The sequence below is a fragment of the Lissotriton helveticus genome, chromosome 12, assembly GCF_964261635.1.
Source record: "Lissotriton helveticus chromosome 12, aLisHel1.1, whole genome shotgun sequence".
In the NCBI taxonomy this organism is placed as follows: domain Eukaryota; kingdom Metazoa; phylum Chordata; class Amphibia; order Caudata; family Salamandridae; genus Lissotriton; species Lissotriton helveticus.
This window is the reverse complement of record NC_136073.1, coordinates 14488961-14499348: the sequence shown is the minus strand read 5'-3', so window position 1 is coordinate 14499348 and position 10388 is coordinate 14488961.

Below are 10388 nucleotides of genomic sequence, written 5' to 3'. Positions count from 1 at the left end.
CCACACATCGCGAGAGTCCGGATTTCATCCATGCTGGACTACTGCACACGGCTCCAAGGACTTCACAACACAAGGCAAGAGCAGGGCCCTGTGGGGGCCGGGGACCGGGGAACATCCTTTACAACGCAACTTTTACCACGCCCTACCATTACGATGCAACTTTTACAACGCAAGTTATTACAGCGCATTGCGCTGGGGGGCGCTCTAGGATAGGGAATGGATTTAATTTACTATCCAACACCTTCCCTACTATCCACGGGGACTGGAGTTGGAATAGTAAATTAAACTATTCACTATCCAGCGCCCCCCAACGCAAGTCGTTGTAACGACTTGTGTTGTAAAACCTGCGTTGTAAAAGCATGCATCTATCCAGGACCCCAGCCTAGCTGCTTTCTCACTAAATTGATTACATGTACTTCAGGTACACTCCAGATTGGATTCTTGGGTACCCTTATAAGTCCCTGGTATATGGTATACTCTGTACCTAGGGCATAGGTACCCCAGAGACCTGCCAGGGGCTGCAGCATGTGTTATGCCACCCCTGAGAGACCCCTCAAACTGACACCACAGGATTGCTACTGCAACCTGTGTAAGGTGGTGCATGCACCCCTTACTTAGATATAGGTTCACTATATCTACCTTATATCCCTACACATAAAAACCTGTCAGTCACTCCTATGGCAGGCCTTATCAATCCTGTAGGCAGGGTGCTGGGTTTTACGTGAGAGTGTGCCCAAGCATGAGCAGAGCCACTCTGCTGCCTTTGGAATCTATTCTCCGGGGTTGTTCTGTGATGCAGCCAGACCATATACTCTTAAGTGCATTATAATCTCACGGTAAATGCTAACTTTAAAACGGCTGCATTGAAACATGTCGTGTTTGGTGTCAAACACCTTGTAATCATACCTCCACACCAGTAACTGGTGTGGGAGTTATGATTCCACCCTCCTAGAGGAAGAAATATGACTGCACCGGTACACCCGGTACCAGCTTTCTCGACCCTGGCATCACAAGATGGATGCTGCCAGCCACAGACACGAGTCTGCCCTCCTGCTGCTGGACGAAACTCCAGAAAGGAAAGGCTTGACAATAGGTTTCCTGTCAAAGGGAGGTGTGACCACCTCCCAGGCAGGCTCTAGTGTATTGGGCTGGGTGGGGGCACTCTGAGAGTGCTTTGATGTTTGCACTGGGGGGCACATTTGGTGTCCCTGTGCATAGTCCAGCTCAAACCGGTTGCAGGAGCCAATTGCTCCTGCTCTAGCGCAAAAGTGGACAAAGGACACGGGTGTAGCCACACCTCTGTCCTGATCTTCCCATAGGTGGGTCCCCAGAGTTTATCCCACCCCTTCCTTGGGTATAAAGAAGAAACCCCTGACTACATGACTTTAGATTTACCTGGACGAAACTCTGCTACAGAAACCAAGTATGTTGACAATCTACACTACACTGGATGTCTGAAGAATCTCCCTTGGAGTAAAGGAGTTACTCAGCTGCAAACAGGCACCTTAAACGCATCTGACTGGTTTGAATCTCCCAAGCTCCTGAGCACTCCGAAGATTTCTGCAACACAGGAGGTGGGTTCCCAAGTGTTCCCGAGGTCGACTAGTGCTCTTAGCAAACCCGAGACCCGCAGCCCTCGTGGGGACTGTGCAACACGAACCCCTGGACACCGTGTTCATTTGCAGCAGCATATGCTTTTCGGCGATCCCTGAGACTTGCTTTGGGCTGCTTGTAGTCCTGACCCCGAGCAGTGTTTCCACCGAAGATTACTGGCCTACACTCCACAAGTGTTCCGTGGGCTGGTATTTTGTGATTCCTCTTGAGGTCCCTTCGCAATCCCTGGTCCGTTGGCCTGTGGGTTCCTGTGAAGGCAACTTTAACTTTCAGTGGGCTTTCCTGACGTGCCCTGACTCTCCATTGATTGGAGAGTCTCCAGTACTTTGCTGATCCTCACTGAAGCATCTTTCCTCTGACCGCGTGTGTTGCCAAGGCTTGTTGGTGTTCAATCCATACACTGAGATTCCCAGCACTCAACATCCTTCGGTGGACAGCTCACCTCTGGACTTTGGTTGTCCTCGACGTCTCCTGGTCCCCGAGTCTGCAGAGTCAAGCTTCACCTCTTCTCACCTGAAGCACCCGACATCGGTGTGCATTCGTCTACCGAGCCCCTGGTCACCTTGAAGTGACACAGACTCTGTCCCCTTTGCTTTCAGGTTCTTCTCATGTCTGGTCCAGGCTTGGATCACACTGGACACTTTTCATCTTCACAGCAGCAGAACTTTTCAGCATCACGCCATTGATAACGACGAAGATTCCCGACACCACTTGACACCTATGCACCCGGCTTCCCTGGGTGAGGTAAGACGGGTACTCCGGTACTCACAAGGGTGCTGACCTTAGAACCTTCAAAATTTGAAATGGTTTCTTAAATTCCTCGCCTAAGTGTACTTAATCTCAAAAACTCCAACCGCGACTTACCCATAGAGTTGTATAGAGTTCGCATCTGTGTTCTCACACTGCACACATCCTCCGTGGGTCCCCTGTGTCACTACCGTGGGTGATTCCTTGGGGTCCCAGCAATTCTACGTGCTCTAGGCACTGTGTCTAGTCAAGTCGTGGTTGTTATACCACTTTCTTAGTATATGGTTTGGTCTCCTCCTGGAGCCCACTGTGTATTGTGCTATTTACTGTCGTTCTAGCGATTTAGTATTGTGTGCTTTGTTCTCTAATCTCATATAGAGGTTAGTAGAGAGTGTTTATTAATAAATACATTTATTTTATATATTCCTTGTGTGGTTCTCCTTGTATTTGGTCATTCAGGAGATTATAGACTGGTAAAACAAGATGCTTTACATTCCTTCGAGACTTAGCCTGAAGGCTGCTCTCCATAGCTACCACTAGATAGCTTTCAATAAAGGTTGTCTTTAACCTAATCATTAATAAGGGTTGTTTGGACTGGTACAAGGTGGCCACTATAATTAGTGGTCAGCATATACCAGGCCAACTTCTCACATTGGTGGCAGCGGTGGGATTCAAGCTTGCTATTGTTTTACCAGATCATCTCATTAAGTGACTAACTGAAAACCACTAAAGGGATTAGGTACATATAAATCAAGACTAGCATAAATTAAGTTCTACTGAACTTAGATTTGGGTAAGTCAAGGGTCTAGCACACCCTTTCTCCAACTCAAGAGAGTTTCAGTTCCCACTAGGTTAGGTAGGTTCCTACACCACATAACACTAGTATGTCTTCTAGGGCAGAAGCCAGTGGGCCTCTGCCAACTAAGTATGACCATATCCGATTCCAAGAATTGAGGACTATGTGTACATCTAGGAAACTGAAGAAAGGGAAAAACCCACGCACTCAACGCCTCATAGAGGCTTTGCTTTTAGATGACCTCAGAAAGACCCCATGGTCTGAAGAGAGAGGCAAGGTGTGTGGGACAGCAGAAGAAGAAAGGCCAGGAAGTTAAAAGTTTATCAAGAAGATTAAGATCTCCTTTTCAGGAATCTAATCATTCTGGTACATCTGTAGGGACCTCAGGTTCTCATAAAAGGGAATCCTCTTATGAAAAGAAGTGCCAACTGCTTGACTTCGAGAGAGCTAAGCTCAGAATCAAGAGAGAGCAATTGGCCTTAGATAGGGTATCCCTGGAGCTTCAGAGAGCTTCACAAAAGTGGGGACTAGAGCCCCACGGTGGCAGCAACAGTGTCCCTAGAGGTAGAGAACATACTCATGACCATAGGAACCTGAACAAGATTGTCCCTTCCAACCAGGATAACTGCACTTGAGAGGGCCTGTAAAGTTCAGAGGGTCCCTCAGGAGCCGTGGGCAGCAATCGTGTGGCTCTCCTTTGCAGACAAAGGTAGAGACAAGCTCCTCACTGTTAGAGAAGATGATGCTGATAATTACAAAGTCCTGAAGAGTGATCTGATTGATGGGTTTGGCTTAACCACTGAACAATACAGGATTAAGTTCGGAGATACCCAAAAGGCACAGACTCAAGACTGGGTTGACTTTGTAGATTGTGCTATTAAGGCCCTGGAAGGCTGGTTGCTTGGTAGTAAAGTGTGTGATTTTAAAGGATTGTACAATTTAATTATAAGGGTGCACATCCTTAATAATTGTCAAAATCAGTTGTTGCATCAGTACCTGGTGGACTCTAATCTGACCTCTCCCCAAGAATTGGGCCAGAAGGTAGACAAATGGGTCGGAACCAGGGTGAGGCAGAAGGTTCAGAACCAAGGTGGTGACTCCAAGAAGCAAGATTCAAAACCCCCAGACAAGGATGGGGAAGAGGGTAAAGACCAGAAGTCTTCTCAAGGGCCCCAAAAACCTTCTACTGGTGGGGAGTCACAATCCAACAAGGGAAAAAGCAAGAAGAACCCATGGTGTCAACTCTGTAAACAGAAGACCCATTGGACAAGTGATTGTAACAAGTCCAAGGACTCAACTCTAGTCACCACTGCACCTAAGGCAACTGTTCCCCCTAGTTCAGCTCCAAGTGGTGGTACTCCGATTAAGGGTGTAGTAGGGTTGACCCTGGGAACTAAGGTGGACTCTGGCCTAGTCAGAGTTCCAACTCAGGCTGTACTGATCTGTGTTGGAGGCATAGACATGTCCTCCTTTATCAGTCCCAGTAATCTGGGCAAATACAGACAGCAGCCTTTGATAAGTACAAATGAGGCTTTGGCATTCAGGGACACAGGATCAAGTGTCACAATGGTGACACAAGACCTTGTAGCTCCTGAGCAGATCATACTTTGTGAGATGTACCAAGTGACCAATGCTTGAATGCCTAAGAAAGTTCAGTAGACAGTCAGCTGTCAAAAGGCATTTGATGACCTGAAGCAGGCCATGTGCACTGCACCAATTCTGCAAAGTCCTGACTACTCCAAACAATTCATTGTCCAAACAGATGCATCTGAGTTGGGGGTAGGGGCTGTGTTATCACAATTTAATGATGTATTGTGCCACCCCTGAGAGACCACTCAAACTGACACAACAGGTCAGGCTACTGCAACGTGTGTAAGGTGGTGCATGCCCCCCTTACTTAGATATAGGTTCACTATATCTACCTTATATCCCTACACATATAAACCTATCAGTCACCCCTATGTTAGGCGTTATCAATCCTGAAGGCAGAGTGCTGGGCTTTGTGTGAGAGGGTGCCCATGCATGAGCTGAGCTCCTCTGCAGCCTTCGGAATCTATCCTCCGGGGTTGTTAGTGATGCAGCCAAATCATATATACTTAAGTGCATTATAACCTTGTGATAAATGCTAACTTTAAAACAGCTGCATGGAAACATGTCATGTTTGGTGTCAAACACCTTGGAATCATACCTCCACACCAGTAACTGGTGTGGAAGGTATGATTCCACCCTCCTAGAGGGAGAAATATGACAACACCGGTACCAGCTTTCTCGACCCTGGCATCACAAGATGGATGCTGCCAGCCACAGACACGAGTCTGCCTTCCTACTGCTGGGCGAAACTCCAGAAAGGGAAGGCTTAACAATAGGTTTCCTGTCACAGGGAGGTGTAACCACCTCCCAGACAGGCTCTAGTGTATTGGGGCTGGGTGGGTGCACTCTGAGAGTGCTTTGATGTTTGCACTGGGGGAACATCTGGTGTCCCTGTGCATAGTCCAGCTCAAACCGGTTGCAGGAGCCATTTGCCCCTGCTCTGGCACAAAACTGGACAAAGGACATTGGTGTAGCCACCCCTCTGTACTGATCCTCCCATAGATGGGTCCCCAGAGTTTGTCCCACCCCTTCCTTGGGTATAAAGTAGGAACCCCTGACTACAGGACTTTAGATTTACCTGGATGAAACTCTGCTACAGAAACCGAGTACTTCAATGATCTACACTCCGCTGGATGACTGAAGAATCTCCCTTGGAGTAAAGGAGTTACTCCCCTGCAAAGCAGGCACCTTAAACGCATCTGACTGGTTTGCATCTCCTGAGCTCCTGAGGACTCCGAAGATTTCTGCAACACAGGAGGTGGGTTCAAAAGTGTTCCTGAGGTCGGCTAGTGCTCTCAGCAAACCTGAGACCCGCAGCCCTCGTGGGGACCGTGCAACCTGAACGCCTGGACACCGTGTTCATTTGCAGCAGTATATACTTTTTGTTGATCCCTGAGACTGTGCTTAGGGCTACTTGTAGTCCTGACCCGAGCAGTGTTTCCACCAAAGATTACTGGACTACACTCCACGAGTGTTCCGTGGGCTGGTATTTTGTGATTCCTCTCGCGGTACCTTTGCGATCCCTGGTCCGTTGGCCTGTGGGTCCCTGTGAAGGCATCTTTGACTTTCAGTGGGCTTTCCTGGTTGCTCCAGATGTGCCCTGACTCTCCATCACTTGAGGAGTCCCCAGGACCTTGCTGGTCCTCACCGAAGCATCTTCCCTCTGACCGCTTGAGTTGCAGTTGCCAAAGCTTGTTCGTGTTCAATCTGGACACTGACCCTCCAGCACTCGAAACCCTTTGTGGGACAGCTCACCTCCAGACTTTGGTCATCCTCGACATCTCCTGGTCCACGAGGCTGCAGAGTCATGCTTCACCTCTTCTCATCTGAAGCACCTTATATCGGTGGGCATTCGTCTACTGTGCCCCTGGTCACCCTGAAGTGACCCAGACTCAGTCCCCTATGCTTTCAGGTTCTTCTCCTCTCCGATCCAGGCTTGGATCACACCAGACACTTTTAATCTTCACAGCAGCAGCACTTTTCAGCACCACCCCATTGAAAACAACAAAGATTCCCGACACCACTTGACACCTATGCGCCCGGCTTCCCTGGGTGAGGTAACATGGGTACTCTGGTTCTCACAAGGGTGCTGGCCTTAGAACCTTTAAGTTTGAAGGGGTTTGCTTAATGTCCTCTCCTAAGTGTCCTTAATTTCTAAAATTCCAACCGCGACTTTCCCATAGAGTTGTACGGAGCTCGCGTCTGTGTTCTCACACTGCACACATCCTCCGTGGGTCCCCTATATCACTTCCTTGGGTGGTTCCTTGGTGTCCCAGCGATTCTACGTGCTCTAGGCACTGTGTCTAGTCAAGTCGTGGTTGTTATACCACTTTCTTAGTATATGGTTTGGTCTCCCCCTGGAGCTCACTGTGTATTGTGCTATTTACTGTCGTTCTAGTGATTTAATATTGTGTATCTTGTGCTCTAATCTCATAAAGAGATTATTAGAGAGTGTTTAGTAATAAATACATATATTTTATATATCTTTTGTGTGGTTCTCCTTTCATTTAGTCATTCAGGAGGTGATATTCTGGTAAAACAAGCTGCTTTACATTCCTTCGAGACTTAGCCTGAAGGCTGCTCTCCACAGCTACCACTAGGATAGCTTTCAAAAAAGGTTGTCTTTAACCTAATCATCCAAAAAGGTTGTTTGGACTGGTACAAGGTGCCCACTTTAATTAGTGGTCAGCATATACCAGGCCATCTTCTCACAAGCCTTATCCACACAATTTGTTCTCCGGGAATAAGTACTTCAAGCGCACTGAAGTAAGCCGTAGGGTGCATTGAGCGCTGTGTGATTGTCCTCATCTAGTAAACAGATACTGTTGTGGCACCTTCCATATGCCAGCACATCACAGCACACAAAGGCAGCGAGTCGCACTCTTTGCAACCACAGCAGCATAACAAAACAACACATAAAACACTGTGACAAGCAACACCACTTCACAGGACCATACAAACACTAGTACACCGATGCTCAGACACACAGGTGCACAGCCAGAGAAGACACCATGCCCCTACTCTCGTCCTCTACAGGAAGGAACAACTACAGGCTGAAAATCCTTCATCGCACAGGACAACCAGTTAAAAACAGCAACAGAGCAGGCAGAGCCCGCTCTCCCTTAGTGTGCAGCCTATACAAGCTTACATAAGAAGAGCACACCTCCACAGAGCAACACAGGGTTATGATCAGCAGCTCAGCAAGCTCAGACATGCAACACCACCAGGACAAACATCCCTCTGCTGAGGGAACAGCATCTGAAAACCAAACACATCTTACGGACAGAAAGGGAGCGGTGCATATCACAGCGGTCCTCACTACGCAACGAAAGAACGTCAACAGACAGTCTAACAAACAGACGTTGTACACACACACAAACCTACTATTATTGACTGTAATGAAGTGTGTATTTACTATTCAAACTCCACGCAATCCTTGATCGTAGGGTAGGTTATAAAGAGGACCGAGGCAAATCTAACTGCGCTTTTAATTTTTTGATACACTCGCTCAAAAGTACCTATGCACACTACGCAGACCTGTTCCCACAATGCACCGCTGCTCACAAAGATAGTGTTTGTCTGATTCTGACAAGGTTAACCCACACTATGATGACTGTGCCGGTCCCCAGAGCAATGCAAGAGTCACAGTGATACTGCAGAAGGTAGCCCAGTCCTTTTATCTTAAATGCCTCATCAGCCAGGCGCTTGGAGCTCACAGATGCTTTTGTGGCTTCCAGGCGCATGGACTTTAGAGCTCCTACAGTCAGCATAATCACAGTTCTCTGAGGCTCATGTCATTGCCGTTCTAAGTGGTCAGACTGATTACAAATCAGGATGATAAGTAATGGCTTTTAGCACAAAACGTCAACTTTCAACCTTTCCTTTCGACTCTTTATACTTCCCAAGATTGAAACCTATCGGAATATTAAAAAATATCCTACTTGAAAACTGACCTGATTTATAACAAGGTGTTATTCTCTCTCCCACCTTTCCATTTGAATGACACTCGCCTTACACTCCCACCTCTGCTGCCTGACTTCCTCAGAGTGTACGTTACTCTGTCACATGCCTGCTGCCTGACTTCCTCAGAGTGTACGTTACTCTGTCACATGCCTGCTGCCTGACTTGCCTGACTTCCTCCCAGTGTACCTTACTCTGTCACATGCCTGCTGCCTGACTTCCTCCCAGTGTACCTTACTCTGTCACATACCTGCTGCCTGACTTCCTCCCAGTGTACCTTACTCTGCCACATGCCTGCTGCCCGACTTCCTCCCAGCGTACCTTATTCTGTCACATGCCTGCAGCCTGACTTCCTCCCAGTGTACCTTACTCTGTCACATGCCTGCTGCCTGACTTCCTCCGAGTGTACGTTACTCTGTCACATGCCTACTGCCTGACTTGCCTGACTTCCTCCCAGTGTACCTTACTCTGTCACATGCCTGCTGCCTGACTTCCTCCCAGTGTACCTTACTCTGTCACATACCTGCTGCCCGACTTCCTCCCAGTGTACCTTACTCTGTCACATGCCTGCAGCCTGACTTCCTCTCAGTGTACCTTACTCTGCCACATGCCTGCTGCCCGACTTCCTCCCAGCGTACCTTATTCTGTCACATGCCTGCAGCCTGACTTCCTCCCAGTGTACCTTACTCTGTCACATGCCTGCTGCCTGACTTCCTCTGAGTGTACGTTACTCTGTCACATGCCTACTGCCTCACTTGCCTGACTTCCTCCCAGTGTACCTTACTCTGTCACATGCCTGCAGCCTGACTTCCTCCCAGTGTACCTTACTCTGTCACATACCTGCTGCCCGACTTCCTCCCAGTGTAGCTTACTCTGTCACATGCCTGCAGCCTGACTTCCTCCCAGTGTACCTTACTCTGCCACATGCCTGCTGTCCGACTTCCTCCCAGCGTACCTTATTCTGTCACATGCCTGCAGCCTGACTTCCTCCCAGTGTACCTTACTCTGCCACATGCCTGCTGCCCGACTTCCTCCCAGCGTACCTTATTCTGTCACATGCCTGCAGCCTGACTTCCTCCCAGTGTACCTTACTCTGTCACATACCTGCTGCCCGACTTCCTCCCAGCGTACCTTATTCTGTCACATGCCTGCTGCCTGACTTCCTACCAGTGTACCTTATTCTGTCACATGCCTGCTGCCTGGCTTTCTCCCAGCGTACCTTATTCTGTCACATGCTTGCTGCCTGACTTACCTGACTTCCTCCCAGTGTACCTTACTCTGTCACATGCCTGCTGCCTGACTTGCCTGACTTCCTCCCAGTGTACCTTACTCTGTCACATACCTGCTGCCCGACTTCCCTCCCAGTGTACCTTACTGTGCCACATGCCTGCAGCCTGACTTCCTCCCAGTGTACCTTACTCTGTCACATGCCTGCAGCCCAACTTCCTCCCAGTGTACCTTACTCTGTCACATACCTGCAGCCCGACTTCCTCCCAACGTACCTTATTCTGTCACATGCCTGCTGCCTGACTTCCTACCAGTGTACCTTACTCTGTCACATGCTTGCTGCCTGACTTGCCTGACTTCCTCCCAGTGTACCTTACCCTGTCATATGCCTGCAGCCTGACTTCCTACCAGTGTACCTTACTCTGTCACATGCTTACTGCCTGACTTCCTACCA